Source organism: Saccostrea echinata, unplaced genomic scaffold (assembly GCF_033153115.1).
Source record: "Saccostrea echinata isolate AGI-Se365-2 ecotype Australia unplaced genomic scaffold, CSIRO_AGI_Sech_v1 ptg000001l, whole genome shotgun sequence".
Classification (NCBI taxonomy): Eukaryota; Metazoa; Mollusca; class Bivalvia; order Ostreida; family Ostreidae; genus Saccostrea; species Saccostrea echinata.
Window position 1 is genome coordinate 28,832,438 of NW_026889750.1, and position 19,321 is coordinate 28,851,758.

The 19,321-nt window shown below is 35.1% G+C and overlaps 1 long non-coding RNA gene across 2 annotated transcripts; it reads right to left on the reverse strand.

Moving 5' to 3' along the window:
• Positions 1–1,309: 1,309 nt before the first annotated feature.
• On the reverse strand, positions 1,310–8,945 carry LOC133175286 (uncharacterized). Of its 2 annotated transcripts, none has more exons than XR_009719267.1 (4): positions 8,889–8,945; positions 5,860–5,991; positions 1,594–1,683; positions 1,310–1,450 (listed from the first exon to the last, which is right to left on the reverse strand). It is a non-coding gene; the product is annotated as an uncharacterized LOC133175286 (long non-coding RNA). The 2 variants fall into 2 exon arrangements; XR_009719266.1 differs by lacking the exon at positions 8,889–8,945 and adding an exon at positions 6,300–6,435.
• Positions 8,946–19,321: the final 10,376 nt, after the last annotated feature.

The following is a 19,321-nucleotide window of genomic DNA, read 5'->3' on the forward strand; positions in this document are numbered from 1 at the left end:
AACTACTAAACTGACAAAAACTCAATTTGTCAAGTTTCGGATTTTACCAGATTCATGAAAAATCTTGGCATACTGAACCTTTTTAGTAATTTATCTGAGAAAAGAGTGGTTAGTAACTTATTCGTTTTCATGTACCTGCTTGACTTCGACAGAAACGTTTTGGTACTAGAATGTGAAATACATACTTTTGTTATTACCTAAAATATTTCCATGACCTCAAATTCACCTATATTTCTTGCTGCTATTAAAGCCTGGTCAAGAAAAAACATTTCCCCTATAACAGGCATCAATTAACAAGGTTATGATTCAAAGTTTCAAAGTGTGCAGCTTGATTCACACAAAAGGAAAAAAAACATGACTGAACAGATTTACAAGTACTTGCAAAGAAGACTAGAAATGTGTCTTGATCGACATTTTCAGCCTAAGGTAAAGTCAGGGCATAGTCATGTAACATGTAACATTTTTCATGATGAATTACCTATATAATCTCATTATCTTAAACTAGATGACACAAAGTAAAAAAAAATAAAGATGTTCCTGGGTTCCAGTAAAGAGTACTCAAATACCACTTAATCATACAGTGAAACCTGTGTAATCCGACATGCACTGGGAGACAAATTTTTTGTCGGAATAGATAGGGCGTCGTATTGATCAGTGTAAAAAAACATAGAAAAAAGTAAAATGGGAATAAAATTTAATGTTGGAATTTACAGTGTGACGGATTGCACAGGTGTCAGATTAGACAGTTTTCACTGTACAATCATATAATTATGGAGATAACGAAGCTCAAGAGTCCATAGAAAAAATACAAATCAGGAGCAAACACTGACCACTAAAAACATCAGAGGTGGGATCAGGTGCAATATAGGAGTAAACATCCTCTGCCAATCATTCACATTTGATGTGTGCTCCTTGTCATGATCGGGAAAATGGAAAAGCCTGTAGACAATTCAATGTGTAAACAGACAATTCAATGTGTAAATAATGGCCAAACAATTAGTATTAAAAACATCAGTCCGCATTCGACTTACATGTAATGAAAGATTGTTTTTGCTGACAAGGTCATTGTATCGACCATAGCTAATTACACACATGCAAGTCACTACATCCAGTCAAAGTTGATGTTTTGATATTTTTTCTCAAAATATTTATGAAAGAATAAGATAAGTACACGGTAATTTTGTTGACTTGAAGAAATACATTGATGGGGGAGGGGGGGGGGGGGTATTGTGATAATAATTACCTAGTCCTTTTTCATTCTGCCTTTTTCTTTATTTTTTTCCCTTTCTCTTCCGTTCCACCCTCTGGCTCATTATCTTCCATCACTTCACCCCTCTCAGAAATGGTTTCCAGTACAGATAAAGTGGTTGATGAATGACTTACTCAAAATTATGGACCCAAGATATAGATGTAATAATGTTACATGACACACACTGCAAGTCACTGTGCCCTGTAAAAATTGTTACCTTCTTCATTTATATTTAAGGATCAAGAACTAAATAAGAATTCATTCTTAAGTTTTACAAAAAAACTATATAAATCAGGATTTGAGAGGGCTTTGTAAAAATACTGTGAGATACATAATGTAATAACCTTGTCCTTTCTTCACCTTGTCCTCCTTGTTCTTCAGCTTTTTCTCCACTTCCTCATCTTCCTTCATTAAATCTTCCCTAGTAGCTGCTTCTAGTAGAAATAAATACCAATAAAATAAATTTAAAAAACCTTGACTCAAGAAACAGTAATGGTTACACATATTATAAAAAAAGAACATTCTTAGAATATTTGTGAAGAACTAAATAAGTATTTAAGCTAATTAAAGTAAAAGACATTCCTATCAAATAGAAAACAAGAAGTCTGTGATCGAGCCAATGCTCACTAGTAATTATAATTCCCGCACTGATTTGAATTTGGTACGGACAAGCACAGGGGTAAACAGGAAGTTGACGTCAAATTCATACAAAAATGAATCCCACCATATGGCATGCCTAAACAATTTAAAAGTGTGCTAAACTTTCAAGCATCATCCTTAACAGTTGTTGAGAAAACTGTGATGGAAATTTAGTACGGACAGATGGAGGGATAAACAGGAAGTTAACATGGGATTCCTACAAAAATACATCCTACCATATGGCATGCCTAAACAGAGAGCGTGCTAAAATATTAAGCACCTTCGATGAGTAGTTGCTGAGAAAAGTGCAACAGAAATTTGGTAAGGACATGGATATAATAAATATGACTAATTTAAATCATGTTTCTGTCATTCCATGTAAACTTTGATCCTCTTCTGTGTCCCTACCCTACCCCTAGGGTCCATGAATTGAACAAACTTGAATCTACACTACTGGTATTTCAGGAAGCTTTCAAATACATGCAAGTTTCTCAATTAATGCAAAATTGGTTATTTTCACTGGTTTAAATTTTCATGATTTGAGGGGATTTAATTTGTGGTTGAAAAAAAAAAAAAACATATGACACCATATCAAAAAATTTCGATATTTGGTTTCACTACAATGTATACTAGTAGCTTAACACTGGAGGTTTTTTTTTTTATTTTGCCTACCATGAAATGAGACCTTGATCTTTAAGGTTTCATTTAAAACACATGCATCTTTCACTCATAGAGTCACAGCTTAGTAATCGAACAATCTCATTACCTTTTTCAAAAATCTTGGATTGACAAGGTGCTAGGAACAAGAATTGAACAGGGACCTATTGATTATAATGCGAGTACCGACAACAACTACCGTCTAGGCTACTGTGATTTGTCAGTTTCAGGAATTAAGATAAGGGATATCAATAATGAACACTTAAGTAATTATTGCAAAATATAAAGTCTAAACATTTCGGAAAGACTATGAATTTTAAATTAATTCTACTGATTTAGTTAAAAGTTTTTGTTAGAGACTGATAAAGGAGACTTAAATTTTCAATTCAACTTTCCAGCATCATGTTTTATACAGTGTAAGCATGACCTGACTAAATATATGCCTGAGATATTTTAATGTCAGGGTTCAACACTAATGTTAGTCCGTTAGTCTGATCAGACTAATACATTTTCATTTGGACTAATAAAATCTGTCGCTAGTAAGTCCCAACAGACCAATAAAAATTTCTGGAAAACAAAATGAATAAATTACGATTTTCAACAACATTTACTAGAAAACCCTGCATGTATTTTTAGCTTTCTAGCATCTTAGCAAGTAGTAAGGTAATTCTGAGTCAAGTTGGCACTTAATTTTACGACTGACTGATGTGAAATTAAACATTTTAGTGATTATGATTTAGTCCTGTACAAACAATTAAGGTGGATTCCGCCCAGAATTTCGTTGGACACCAAGGGTATTCCACCGAATCCACAAATTCCAGGCTCTCGGAGATTCCGCCTAAATTTAATTGATTCCAGTCATCAAATTCTAGGCTGAATTTAGTTCAGTGGGAAAATAGCTGGAAATTATAAAAAAGAAATATTTTGGACAGTTTAAATGGAATCTATATTCAGGCGGAATCCTGTTATTTCAATTCTAGGTGGAATTTCAATTTCCATGCAGGCAGAATGTCAATTTCCAGGCGGAACTAATTACATTTTCGCCTCAAATTTCCAGCTAGTCTCCGCTTGGTTAACGCTTGGTTTCTGCTTATATTGCTTTAACATTTATAGTAAGTTTTACGCCTGGAATTTTACTGAAAATTCTGTCTTGATTATGCCTTTTTCCAGGTGGAACATTTTGTACAGGGTATGATACATAAAGATGTCAAACGTTTTGAGTATAATGAACGAGATCAGGAATATGTTCATACTTCCTGCATGATCACGAGATTTTAAACAAGAGGCCCAGGGGCCACATCGCTCACCTGAGCACTATGGCTAGGAAAAAGCAGAATTCAGTTCAGTCTTGAAAGGTTGAAAAGTTTAAATAAAAAAGTGGTTCGGGGGGGGGGTTCATGAATTGAAGAAATTTGAATCTACATTATCTGAGGATGCTTCCATTTAAATATGACCAAACATGGCTTTGCTGTTCTTGAGAAGAAGATTTTTAAAGATTTTTCCTATATATTCCAATGTAAAACTTTGATCGCCAATTGTGGCCTCACCCGACCCCCAGGGGTCATGATTTGAACAAACTTGAATCTACACTACCTGAGGATGCTTCCATGTAAATATGACCAATCATGGCTTTGCTGTTCTTGAGAAGAAGATTTTTTAAAGATTTTTCCTTTATATTCCTATGTAAAACTTTGATCGCCCATTGTGGCCCCACCCGTCCCCTGGGGGTCATGATTTGAACAAACTTGAATCTACACTACCTGAGGATGCTTCCATGTAAATATGACCAATCATGGCTTTGCTGTTCTTGAGAAGAAGATTTTTAAAGATTTTTCCTATATATTCCTATGTAAAACTTTGATCGCCCATTGTGGCCCCACCCGACCCCCGGGGGTCATGAATTGAACAAATTTGAATCTACACTACCTGAGGAGGCTACCATATAAATATGACCAATCATGGCTTTGCTGTTCTTGAGAAGAAGATTTTTAAAGATTATTCCTATATATTCCTATGTAAAACTTTGATCGCCCATTGTGGCCCCACCCGACCCCCGGGGGTCATGAATTGAACAAACTTGAATCTACACTACCTGAGGATGCTTCCATGTAAATATGACCAATCATGGCTTTGCTGTTCTTGAGAAGAAGATTTTTAAAGATTATTCCTATATATTCCTATGTAAAACTTTGATCGCCCATTGTGGCCCCACCCGACCCCCAGGGGTCATGATTTGAACAAACTTGAATCTACACTACCTGAGGATGCTTCCACATAAGTTTCATATTTTCAAGCACAGTGGTTCTTGAGAAGAAGATTTTTTAATGATGCCATTAATTTTTCACAAATTCTTAATTATCTCCCCTTGGAAGAAGGCGTGGCCCTTCATTTGAACAAATTTGAATCCCCTTTACCCAAGGATACTTTGTGCCAAGTTTGGTTGAAATTGGCCCAGTGGTTCTTGAGAAGAAGATGAAAATGTGAAAAGTTTACAACAACAACGACAATGACAACGACAGACAACGGACAAATTTTGATCAGAAAAGCTCACTTGAGCCTTTGGCTCTGGTGAGCTAAAAATCTTTGGAATAAAACACTTCATGTAATTTCAAAAAACTATAAAAAGTACATTGTAATCAGTCTTCGACAAATCCCGGGAGTCCGAAGCCTGGGACCTGGTAAAATTGAAAGGGGGCATGTGGAAATTGCATACTTACAAGCCCAAAGGGCATGTGAATTCTGAGGCCTAAGCCTCCGTATTATCAAATTAAGTAATACCAATAACATTAAATGTACTTAAAAGTCTGATTTTTCATCTGAAGTGGAGACCAAATAAAATTTTAACGATAGTTTATTCTACCACGATTTCCAGGGAACTCTTTTGCAAAAGAAACACAAAAAGTGTACAGGTTGAAAACAATATTAATGGCTAGACATTAGATCGATAGAAATGGATTTCGGATCATTTCCTTGCCATGAAAAGGCAAATAAGAATTAAATTACTTGATAAAATTCTGGGCATGTGAATATTTGTTCGGGCTAGCGTAATAAGTGGTTAAACCTGCCCGAAGGGCATGTACTGAAAAAAAGATTTGGCAAAGACTGCATTGTAATGTTTATTTTTAGATAAATCGTTACAAAACACTGATCTTTCCTTTTTTGACGGACTCATGTGAAGTAGTAAAAGAAGGACATGTTTGTTGAAACACCCTGTATTAAACAGATTTCAACACTTATGTACATGATGTATTTGTTTAATCATTCATCCCACCCCAAAACAAAAAAAAGAAGCTTTTTAAAACAATTCTACTTACGCATTAGAAGTACTGCCATCTTTCTTCTCCTGGTGAAGATTCAAAATATAATTAAATGGGTTTGTGTTCACTGGCCAATAGTTTTAAACACCATCTGCAGGAACCTTGAAGTTTTCCTGTATCACCATGAACCTAAAAAAATCGATGTTATACTTCAGTATCACAAAACATCCATCCTAAAACATTCACAGACAGACATTACACACATACAAACGTTCCACTTTCCATTTATGTTCATTATTTGAAAATAATCATAAATTATGAATTTGCTTCATCTTGCACTGATTTAAGTCCCAACATTGTTTAGTTAAATAAATAATACAGTTAAAAAGCATGTTTTACTGACCATGCTGACAAATAATACATTAGACAAAATTAATACATGTATCGATCATGCTATCAATAAAATATGAAAAATGTTAGTGTGCATGTTCACACACACTTGAATAAGTTGACTGACTGCTTCCAAAGAATGTACATGTCCTCATTCATGTAATCCTGTTCCATGAAAATAGTTTTCATTTATACCCCTTCATAAAATGACACATGCATGTCACTTACATACTGCAAGACCCTGCCGGCCTGTACATGGAGTACACTACTTTCACTTTGAACTTGAACTTGACTGAATACCGATTCCGACCTCGTTTGTGAATTTTTGTGTACATATTGAATCCTTATGTAAAAATATATTCAACTTAGCTTTGAATTAAAAAATAATATAAATTGACACATTAATTGAATTTATTCGCTACATACATGTAACTGTAAACAACAGGAGGTATGAGAATTAGCTGTATATTCATAAGGGGGGGGGGGGGGGGGGGTTACTCCCATATGAAACTGTCTGGGTGGTTTAAACACAGGCACAAATTTAGCTTCCATAAACCTGTAACAGACTAGCATTTCTCCTCCTATATATGTAAAATATGTATAGAAAGCCATGCGAAAAAGTGGTCAAGGCAAGAACAGGCATGGGATAATGACTGAAATATAACATAACACAGTTTTACAAATAAACCCTTCACAGAAAGTTGTGCTAGGTTCCCTACATGAACTCATGGATTCTGAAAAACTTGTACCAGAAACCTGTGCCATTTTCCATATCTGGAGACCCTGATTTGGGAAACCGACCATGTCAAAAAATAACCAAATATGGAGTCATGAGATCTGCATGTGCCTTAATTAATTCATCTAGATCTGGGTTAGGATCTTGGAGAATCCCCTGATGTTGCTGTAGATGCCAAATAGAGACTGAATACAAACTTTACAATGCTTTACATTATTAATTTGATTAGTTTTAGAATTTTTAAAGTTTGAAATTAATACATGTATGAGAGTGCCACATTCATTTTTATAGAACTTATCCACACTATCATTTTAATAATTTATAGTAGTTTCTTATTAAGAATCAAATGATTCAATGCACAATTCTATAGTAATTTAACTTAATTAGGCCAAATGAAAAAAATTATGTGTTTCTGGTGACATATGCTAAAAAAAATTAGGCTAGGTAAGTAGGGAATAACTTTTTTTTTTACTTTACTGTTAATTTTGTTTACTTGTTTGTTTGTTGTTTAATTCCCTTTCGAGAAATTTTCACTCATATGGAGATGCCACTACTTGTCGGTGGAGGGCTGCAAATTAATAGACCTATACTCCGCTCTCAGTGAGGGATCTTTTTCATGCCAGCACCTACTGCGACATAGGACCTCTGTTTATATGGTCTCATCCGAAGGACCGGTCTTCACGTCCCACAGTGGGATTCGAACCTGCAATCTAAGGATCAACTCCTTACTTCGCGACTCTAGAGCAAACACTCTAACCACTGCGTCACACAAGCAACACTTTTTATTTTGAAAGCATCAATTAATTATACATTGTTTTGCTATCATATACATGTACATAAACATACATGTATATGAATAAACAAACAAACAAACATATATATATATATATATATATATATATATATATATATATATATATATATATATATATATATATATATAAGTGGGAGTACTCTTTAAGACTCTTGGATAAACAGGTTTTTACAGTGTACGAGACATGCATTTTATGGACTGCACTATGAGAAAACTTTACTATGAACAAAAGTATGATTCAAAATCTCGATTTGGAATAAAAAGTAGTAGAGTCGGTGGGTAAAATTAGGTCAGCTGGGTTATGGGAAATACATGTTGTTGTTTTTTTCAGCCTAAGTTTGTTCAATTTGAATTTAATAAAATCATAACTTTCTTTATCATGTGATGACACAAAATGAAATGAGATTGTTAACTTAGGTTAAACATCATTGATCAACAAAGACTATTTCAATGTCTGTCAGCTTGCATTGAAACATCCAAGGATAAAGATTTCAAATGGCTTCTATATTAGACTTACTTACTTAGACTTTTAGTTCAAAAGTGACAAAATCATTCAAGTTGACCTAAGTACAATTCCAAGTGATATACATGTATATTAGTTATGTATCTTTTATAAAGTAAGAAAGACACAAGCTATATTAGCTCAGGATCATGAATCCTTCTAATCTGATTTGCACAAAGGAAGTTATGATCATGCTATGTAAAAAGCCGTGAGATTAAAAATACATGTATATAATTTGAACCAAATCTGCCTCATTCAAATTTTGTAAGTTAGAAACTGTCTTCTTGGGACAAGTATTCCTTGCCTACACATTGGTTTCTGTGCACAAGAACACCTTGCTTTCAACCTCAGATTCTGTGTCCATATCTTGGGTCTGTGGAGCCCGTACATCTTTTCTAAATTTCATATATGGGTTCCGTGCCTTAACTGTGTCTATATACACTATGTCTATTTCACCTCAAAATTTTGGAAGGACACTACATTGCGACTCGATTTGTTTTAAAATATGCACATTAAGCAAAATAAAAGTTGTGTATTTCATAGATTTCAACAATTGGAAATGATAATATTATTAAATTACAAACTTCAACTCAGCCTGAAAGTACAATTTTTTTAACAAGTAGAATTTCTCTTAGCATGCTTACCAATAGACGTACTCAATATATATGGGGTATACAGTCCACCAATACATTTCCCATAGGTGACAATGTTAACCTTTTCTCACACTGTTTTAAATCCTTGCTTTACATTTAAGGATGGAACAACTCTCAAATAACATCTCAAGGTGAAATGTCAGATTGTTTTCCGGCCAAATGCACACATTTGCAAAAAATAAACATCTGAAAATGAAAGTAATTAAAACAATAAAAGTAGAGCATTAACATTTCCAAAATCTAGGGTGTGCACATATCAAACTATACAATTCCTTTCCTTTAAAGTCACCCGCGTGGCGCAGTGGTTAGAGCGTCTGCTCTAGAGTCGCGGAGTAAGGAGTTGATTCTTACGTCGCGGGTTCGAATCCCACTGTGGGACGTGGAGACCGGTCCTTCGGATGAGACCGTATAAACCGAGGTCCCATGTCGCAGTAGGTGCTGGCACAAAAAAGATCCCTCACTGCTCAATGGCCATAAATGCCGAGTATAGGACAAAATTTGCAGCTCTCCACCGGCAAGTGGTGGCGTCTCCATATGAGTGAAAAATTCTCGAGAGGGACGTTAAACAACATACAAACAAAACAAACCTTTCCTTTAAAAGATATAATGTCGAAATCTTTCCAATGAACAGAGTCAAGGGAAAATTGAATGCACACTTTGGTGCTAATATGGTTGATTTAATGACCATTTTAAATTTTTTTTACTTCAGTGCAATTATCATGATTATGGTGCATGGCACAAGCCTTCAGCATATGCCAGCGAGTATTTTTATCTTTCTGTACGTCGATGCAAGTTTTTTAAGCTGTGTACATGCTGTAGTGTGGCAAAGCCTTAATTTGAAGAGGTGTTGAGCAACCTTTACATCTTTTGTGTGTGTATGTGAATTTACAAGAGTCTCACTTAGCCTATCTTCTTTTACGTGTTGGTATCACAGCTGTATCACGTATCACGCTCACAAACACCACAGTGAAAGGTTTAAAATATATGCACAACCAAACCTTTTCGAAATATCTGCACTTGACTGATATCACATGCATGACTTAATAATTTTATACGTGACTCGAATGACCTCTGATTTGTTTATCATGTAAATATTTTGAACTTGTCATTTACACCTTTATATAACGTTTCTTACTCTTTACTTACCATGAGGGGTATTTACATACTAAAATAAATCACAGAATGACATCGAAGGTATAATCCAATAAGTATTTCTATGTTATTAGGTTCACAATCAAGCATCACGCCACAACAGTTACGATTAAGTAGTAATTCGTTCCGGTGATGACTCGGAATGAAATTTTACTCAGAAAAAAAAATGTTTATTACTTGAGTAAATTTGAGTAGAATAGGTTAATCAGACAATTTTTTTTTACTAGAAATAAACATGGTAAATGGAGAGGGGGGGGGGGGGGGAGGGGGGAGGCATTAACAATGTTCAAATAGATATTTCTATATATAGTCCCTGATTAGACTAAGTGTAAAATTTATGCAGTTCTTTATATATACGATGGACAATGTTTAGCAATTCATGCACCGATCCAGTCCAGTCTACTCATATTTTTTTTTTTTTTTTTTTTTATTTATTTATTTTTTATTTTTTTTTTTTTTTTGAGTTTTCAAATTGTAGTTTTTCTCGGGGGGGGGGGGGGGGGGACAAGTTTGCGTTTTTTAAAATTTATCTATTTATTTTTTAAGTTTTGGGTAAATTTCTCAGTTGGATTTTTTTTGGGGGGGGGGGGGCATGGAACCCCCCCCCCCCCCTCCCGGAAGAATTCCTGGATCATCTCCTTCTGAGGAAACAATAGTGAACATGAATCACTAACTCTATTGAATAAATAAGGTAAAGTCTTGGAAACCACATTTTACAATTACCGTAATCACACCTCATCAAGTCTAGAGACTGTAATTATTTCTCTTAAACGGACAGGTAAGCAACTAATGATTAAAGTTTCCAATCTGAATACATGTACGAAAACTTGCAGATTTTCATATTTTGATTAGTTTACCAACTTTAAGGACACATACAAGAAGAACTGAGCATACTTTATTTTTGGATGAAAGAGAACTCTGATCTTGTCTACATTAGCCGTAGTATTTTAAAAATGCATTTCCCCTTCCGATCAAAACAGTTTATCATACACGTACCTCCATGATAAAGATATCTAATCTTTCTAAATTCTTTTTATACAATACATGTGCAGGTGTTCCATTGTGACATACATCAGGGACATTGTATTAGAAAATATTTAAATGAATTTGTTCATTTGAAATTCTGTAAAATCAGTCGAGAAACATTTAAAATCGAAAAGTGTGATTCTTATATGGTGAGAACGTACTGTTAAATACTTTTGTAATCATACATATTTGAAGCAGTTTTTTTTTAAAATAAAGAATAAATTACAAATGAAGTGCATGTCATGGACAAAGATGAATAAGATAAATAATTTCTAACTTCATAAAATAATTTATTAAACTTCTGAACTGAAGATGTGTTGATGGCAATATGTGTGACTATAAAGGATAGAGATAATTCCAGTTCAGTTCATAACTAGAACAAAGAACCAGATACGTTTGATATATTACATGAAGTATAATTTTTTATATAAGTTGAACATAATTAATTAATACGAGTGCATGAAATAGAAACATGTCAACATTATGATTAATTCGAGAAAATTCGAACTTAGACTCGATGACGACTGCAAATTATGCTTAACAAATGGATTGTGCCATGTAGTGGATTTAAAGTTATATGGAAATATATTTAAATAATTCTTTAACCTTAAAGTTTTATTTTGTGGATTATAACTAAGGGATTTGAACATAAATTTTTCAAGGGCATATAAACAACGAAATCTAAATACTCTATGTTTATCGAGTGATTGATTAATATCTTTGTATATGGAAACGATGTGATGTTTTGTAATTAACGCTTTAATTCACGGTAAAATCAACAGAAAATTAACTTACCTGATGAGATCATTTGTTGCTTTGTAGAAAAATCGAGATCTTTACACACCGGAAGTCGGCCATAGTATTAGTCTGCATTGCGCATGCGCTAGAATCAAAACCGAGTAAAGTGTGTAAGGGCCATTTTTTGATCATAAGTCGGTGTGTGAAAATACGGGTGTAAACCGTCAAATGACACCAACTTTTTTTCTCGATTTTTTGGGCATAAATAATCGAGAACTACCCATTTTTCGTAAAACGGCAACTCACTACAGTGATTACTGTAGTGACTTGAAAAACTGTAGTGAGTTGATTGATGTGTCAATAAGTACCTGAGCTGAGTTGAAGGTGTTTACAAACGCACCCTCACCCTCCCTCACACACACACACACACATACACACACCCTCACATGCATCACCGACCATTCGAGGACTATGACACCCCACCTTCCTCCGAGGACTATACTTTCTAATTGAGATATTTTTTCAAGATTTGGTATATTTATAAGGTTTGGCACTAGATACACGATGGGGGGTTGCATTATGTTGTATTTTGAAAATTAAAGCATGATTTTTTCACTATGCTTTAGAGGACGTTGTGTTAACGTAAGAGGACGTTGTGTTAACGTGAGAGGACGGTGTGTTAACCTTGCGAGGACGGTGTGTTAGCCGTGAGAGGACGGTGTGTAAGCCGTGAGAGGACGGTGTGTTAACCTTGCGAGGACGGTGTGTTAGCCGTGAGAGGACGGTGTGTTAACCTTGCGAGGAAGGTGTGTTAAGCTTGAGAGGACGGTGTGTTAACCGTGAGAGGACGGTGTGTTAAGCTTGAGAGGACGCTGTGTTAACCTTGCGAGGACGATGTGTTATCCGATAGAGGACGTTTTGCTTATGCCCCACAAAAGAGATGTAAACAAAGTTAGGAAACACATTTTTTTGTTTTCAATCATTCTTACGGTGAGCTGTAAGAACATGCGCCATGTGCGTTGACAATAAGGGTCATCATTCGTCATACACAGGCGAGGGGGGGGGGGGTGATAGCGTCGTAAATCTTAATTTACATAGTTTTAATCAAGACCTTCTTCGACCCTTCAAACACATAAAATATTCATGTAGACCTCAACATTGTTCCAACCAGCAAAAGGACCGACTTTGTACGGTAGACCCCCCCCATCCTCAAGTATTTCCCGGGAAAATGGTTTTAGAGCACATACTGGCGCGCGTCGGGCACCCCCCCTCCCCCCCCCCCCTCAACTTTGAGTTGTTTTTTTTCTTTTTGGCTTTCGTAAATTTTTAATTTATTCACACGTAACGACCAGGCACATAGTTTCAGGACTAATGATGAGCTAGTATCCTTATATCCTTATCCTAGTATCCCTAACCCAGGAAATACGATTTTAGAGTTTGGACAATTTTTTTCTTTTCTTTATTTTGTCAAAGAAAACCATCCGTGAACTGCTCTCCTCCTCCTTCCTTTCTAAAATTTTGGATCCGCCGCTGTTCACTTCTATCCTAAATTCATCTAAAATTTTGAGTAAATACGTAACAGCGCTGTCATGTAATTTGAGTGATTCACACAGCTTTCCATCATCGCTAAAATTAAACAGTTCTGTATTGTTAATATTTTGTAGTTATTGTACAGTTTCTGCTCATTTACAAAATGAAACGACCACGAAGTGTTTATGTCGCAGTTATTGTATCTGACTAATTCCCTGGAAATCGTTATGAATGGACTAATCCCCGTGCGTTAGTCAAATGAGCCAATCCCTCCTTCGAAAGCTAATTCCCGGTTATCCGAAATGATTTTACTTTTACATTGGTATGATATGTGAATGGACATATCTCCGTGTGTTAGTTCAGTGAGCTAATCCCTGCTTTGAAATCACGCCATCCGAATCCTCTAAATTTTACGTTTGTATCGGTATAATAAAACAGTTAAAAGTACATCATTGAGGGAGTTAGCAAGATTCCAGTTCCCCAAGGCCAGGACTATTTCCCGAGGCGAAGATTCCAGTTCCCCTCGACCAGGACTATTCCCTCGGCTTCGCCTCGGGAAAAAGTCCTGGCCTTGGGGAACTGGAATCTTGCTAACTCCCTCAATGATGTACTTTAACAGGAATTTAACAACCGTGACAGCATACTAATACTTATAGATTCAGTACTCACTAGGAAAAGGTGATTGGTGCATGCGGTGCATGTTACTTTGCATTGGTTAGCAAAAATTACAAGATGTTGCGCTTAACAACCCAAATCTTAATATAAATCAAACTATTCTTAAATACATTGATTTGATATAAACTGGGATAAGGACTGAGATATGAGCGCACCAATTTGAAAAATCTCCAAATTTAGTATTTAGAATTTCCTTATTTACTACGAAATATTAATTGCCGGCAGAACTTTAACACTTTTATTAATGTTCTGAACTAGATGTTTTTTTTTTTCCAATACCAAGCGGTGCATGCAGTGCACATGTAATAAAAAAGGAAACATCATACAAGACTTTGTAAGGGACTAGAGGATATTATACATGCATCTAAAAAGAATTGGGCATAAATCAAATGAACGATACAAAATTAACTAGAAAGGGGTTACACTGACAGACCCCTTTCCTTCTTGTAAATGCATGTACATTTTATGAATTCCGAAAGCTCTGCGTTTCCTCTCCTTAGGGGGTTGGGGGGAAGGTTATTTGACTCTATAAAGTTTAAGACTGAAAATCCCAGGGGTAGGTGTACGGATTCCCTCATCAGCTCTAAATCCTAACTGACCATTGATCAACTAACTGATAACTAATTACAATGTAATTCTGAAACCAAAAGTAGATATAGTTGAACAGGAAGAAAAGAATTAATTTAGGTACGTGAAGATGAGTCAAAAATGAGATACTTAGCCCCCTCCATTTCCCGGATTTCATACAGGTATAAACTTTCATGTAATTTAATTTAGTCATTGAATATTTTTCAAGAATTAGATGAATTGTATGCTGTTAAGGGGTTGAGATGATGAAAACCTCAGTGCATGTATGACGTAATGAACATTCGAAATTTGCAACCTACATAATTATATTGAGTGCAAAAATTAAAATTTTACATGCATTTAAGCAGATTCTCTTTCGCATTCCCCAAAATCACGTAACAACCACTATTATAATGACGTATGTTATTATCACATTTTATTCCATGCCTTTATATAATAAATACAGCATAGTTAATAAATCAAAACTGCACTATGTGAATACTTGGCTTATACTTGTATGAAATCCGGGAAATGGAGGGGGCTAAGTATCTCATTTATATATATATATATATCTAAGTATCTCATTTATATATATATATATATATATATTTTTTTTTTTCCTTGCACTTGGCGTCATAAATTTCTCTCTCTCCCTATCTCTTTTTGTCAAAGAATGGTATGTTTATCTAGAGTTGCAGGCATGCTTTTTAGCTTTCCTGGGACGAGCTTACGGCATATCATAGGGAGAAGAGAGATGGGGGGGGGGGGGCAACGAAGCTATCCTATCTTAGGAGACTTCCTTATCTTTGCCCTAACTTCAAGACGACGATGTGCTTATCCTAAGACATATCTAAATGATATCAGAAGCGCTGGTGCCAGGAAAACAACTAGAATATATTGAATTTACAGAGCTTATATAATTTAATCCAATAGTTTTTGTAAAAATATTAATTTCTTTTATGAATTAAATCAATTAAGTAGACACTGTGCCGTGTCACTGTATATGTATGCATTTAACCGTACAAATAGAAAAGAGACAGTGATAAATGAAAATACATTTATTAATTGATGAATGAAACATGTAGCAGGTTAAAACGTTCATAAGCGTGACTACGGCGCGGATGCAGACGGGCACTACCTCCAACCTTTCTACAGAGAGAGAGAGAGAGGGGGGGTCTGTTACATCTGGGGACGAACATCCGCAAGAAGTGGCATTTTGAAAATAAATCTTATTACTAATCTCAATTGTTCTTTATATGTGAATTATAAATATATCATAATGTTATAATGTTAATTTTTATTGTTATTCAAAAAGGGAATGCTTCAATTTTTTTTTCAAATTGACTTATCCATTAATATAAATATTTTTTTTTAAAAATTGCATATAGATTTTCTTTTCTGTTTTTTTTTTAATTTTATTTCTCTATTATATCTATTACAGCTCAATACATGAAAACGGGATAAGAATGGACAAACCTGATAAAAAATTTAAAATGAAAATCGAGGAATAGCGATTATTTATAAAATTTCTGAAACATTTTATTATTACCAATACATATCAAGCGCGGATACAGGCATTTTCCGGAGAGGGGAGGAGGGTACAGAGCCGCGCACTCAAAAAAAAAGAAGACTCAGACATTATTGTTAAGCATGGATAAAAAACCATAAACTTATCCATACCTTATATAGCTATTTCGTTTTGGAGGGGGGAGGGGGTGTTAAATCGCTTTGCCTTTATAGATATACAGAAGATGTATAAATGTATGTGACTTTCTATGCCATTGTAACAGGGGTCCGTGTTTTCTAGAGGGATTGGGTTAACTATTAATATCATTTCAACAACTCTAAAAATTCCAAGGGGACCGGATCCCATGACCACGCCCCCCCCCCCCCCTCCCAAATTACGACCTCTTAACTAAAGATATTCCTAAGATGCTTTTGTTTTACATCCAAAGACGTATCTTAAGATAGTCCTAAGATATGTACAAAGTATGCTGCTGGTTCTGAGTTGGTTGGGGAAAAGCCGCATATGATTTGGTAATAGAAAGCGAATTCGTGTCGGACGTCTGAGAAAAATTGATTGAAATTCTAGCTTGAAGTTAATTTTCAATCCAAATTTGCTTTTCTCATACGCTTGATGCAGAAACAAATAATAATTTCAATTTCCGAATAGTTTGAATTTAATTCAGATTAGAAACTTCTATCCAATCTATTCTTTTAAAGAAATCATCAATATCTTTTAGGGCACGACAATTTTCATTCTATTGGGGGGGGGGGGGGGTAATTAAGAGGGGGGCGCTGGCAGATTTTGGAAATAAAGAATCTGTTCTTGAAAATACATGTATAAAAAATCTCTCCTCCAGTGACCGAAATCAGTGGTATTAAGCCGATATCCGTGCCAGTAGGTACGCATACATGTATCCTCAGATGTCGAAAAGCTCCACAGCTTCGAGAGTTTACATCTATAGATATACTTATATATCCCTTCAATCTGCTAGTGAATTAAAATGATTTGAAGATATATACATATAGTTTTTAAACCTATAAAGCAGAGAGAAATTTGCAACATATACCTTTATACAATACATTAAATCAAAGGAAATGATTCAAGCGCTCAAAATCTGAATAATCACCAAAGAAAACCCAACATTTCAAGAAAAAGAATATGGGTCACAATGTAATTAAATATTGGGACTTTATCAAAGATTTAAGCATACACTTCGATATTGTGGTAGGCGAAATGATGTACGGTCGAATCTCCAAATATGTTACGGCACCTCGAATATATCTGTTTTTGCATCTCTTCGTAGCATACAAAAATGTATATAAGTATCATTTTTGCCTCATTTCTAAACTGTTTTTACAATGTATGGATTATTTCCGTACTGTATAAGGTGGAGACCGGTCCTTAGGATAAGACCGTATAAACCGAAGTCCCTTATCGCAGTAGATGCTGGCACGAAAAAGATCTCTCTCTGCTCAAAAGCCGCAAGTGTCGAGTACAGGTCTAAATTTGCAGCCCCCCACCAGCAAGTGTTGGCGTCTCAATATGATTGAAACATTCTCGAAGGGACGTTAAACAACTAAGCAAACAAACAAACATTTTTATACATTGTATTTACCGGTACATGTAAAAGTATATGTATTCTTTCTCTACATAAGATTTGGATTTGGATTCATCTGTCTTTTGCAGATACACCTGTATGCATGGTATTATTTTATCTGAGACAACCCCCCCCCCCCCAAACACACACTTTCCACACTTTTCTGTGGTAGCGTTGAACCGCTTGCACCGTATTGTACAGAATATATTTCGTGCAGAAAAGAAAATGAGAGTATAACACCACCACCCTCCCCCCTCCTTTCTCAGTTTTAAGAATTTAAGTTTTGTAAAATAGTCAACAGCCTATTTCCCTTTATTGCTTGTAAACATTTTGTTTTTTTAACATTTAAAAAAAATCCTGAATGTTTTCCTGAGGCTCAACCCCTCTCCACCTTAAAAAACATTGTTACAGACTTGAAACTACAAACTTTACTTTTCACGATTGAAAAGGTTCCTTGTCGACGGATTTTTCCGTATTTCACGATCATGACAAGGAGCACACGGCGGGTATGACCGGTCGGCAAGGGATGCTCGCTCCTCCATGGCATCTGATCCCACCTCTGACATTTTAGAGGTCCGTGTTTGCTCTGCTCCCGATTTGTATTGTTTAATGGACATTTGAGCTTGAATACCGTTCGTTATCTACATATATTTCATTCATTGAAAGGGCAGCTCCCCCTTTTTTGTTGCAGTATAGTCAATTCAGGGTAATGTATTAATAAAATTTGGTACTGAAAGATGGAAGACCTACCCTCCCCCCTTACACCTCCCACGAAATAGGATTTTCGAGTATGTTGAATTTTTTTCTCTTGCTGCCACAACCCCCCTTTTTTTCAAAAACGGTGCTACGTTCCTGTGAAATATTTGACAGATACATTTATGCGCAAATTGTTAAAATGCAAAGAATTAGAAAAAAATAAAACTAGCAGGTACCGATATCATTTACACATGGTTTTTATGTCCAAAACATCAAGGTACGCTTATCACCTTCATACGAGATATATAATTTATTTGGCGGTTTTATTCAACTCTGCTTGTCGCTAGCTAATTGTTAAGACTCAATATATCTACAATTCACTTTGATTCATTTAAGGAAATATGACAAAAATAACAAAATCAAACGGTGTAAACTCATGAACCTGTCAAGCTCGACGTCATCTTGGGATATGCGTACCTACCGGTACAGATATCGGCTTAATACCATTGAATATTAAACAAAAAAATAATCCGACAATGACTGGTGCGCCTCTCGCATGAAATGCATCTTTGCTAACCAAAAACTTTTACACATGTAGTTGTTGGAAAGCTTTTTCTTACAAATATTTTTGATATAAACAACAAATTTAAGCATTTGCTGTCAATGAATACATAACATGAATGTGTAATAAAATATCTAAAGAAAACCTGGATAGACATTTAAATTTTTTAAGTAAAAAATTTATTTATGAAAATAAAACACATTATTTGTGAATATTTTTTAAGCTTATGGATAAAATCTTCATAAAACTAGTCAGAACTATGGAGAACATGTTAGTCAAACATATTTTAAAAAGAAATTGAAATAAAATTGCAAAATTTTAGGAAAACTATTTTTTTCAATATTTAGACCAATCCCGATCAAAATTAACACAAA